We start from the raw sequence: 424 nt of genomic DNA on the forward strand, positions 1-424 counted from the left end.
ATCACATTATCCGAATACTCTTTGATCACCACCAACATTAGAGGTTAAAACAAATTTTAGATTTTTTCGTATTTTCAATGTGTTTACCCTCGTAAATGAAGCTTTCTGTACTTCTTGAAACCTCAGTATTTATAGGTCTTGTACCATAAACCCTTCATAGGTTTTGAATTGTCTCGGCGAAAAGTGAACATTGCGACGAACGGAGGAAAACCTAAGAACGAATATTGATATAATCTTTGTTATCATACATTTTTTTTCGCTGTAAAATTATTCATATTTATTTATATTTTTTTCTATAAACAATCCCGACATTAATCTCAATAAAACCTTGTAGTTGTTTCGTAAAAATGTGGTATGCATATAATTTTTAAAAAACAAAATGGGATCTGAGTTTGTTATTGCAGTCCCTTGGATGTCGAAAAGG

The sequence above is a fragment of the Penaeus monodon genome, chromosome 23 (assembly GCF_015228065.2).
Source record: "Penaeus monodon isolate SGIC_2016 chromosome 23, NSTDA_Pmon_1, whole genome shotgun sequence".
Classification (NCBI taxonomy): Eukaryota; Metazoa; Arthropoda; class Malacostraca; order Decapoda; family Penaeidae; genus Penaeus; species Penaeus monodon.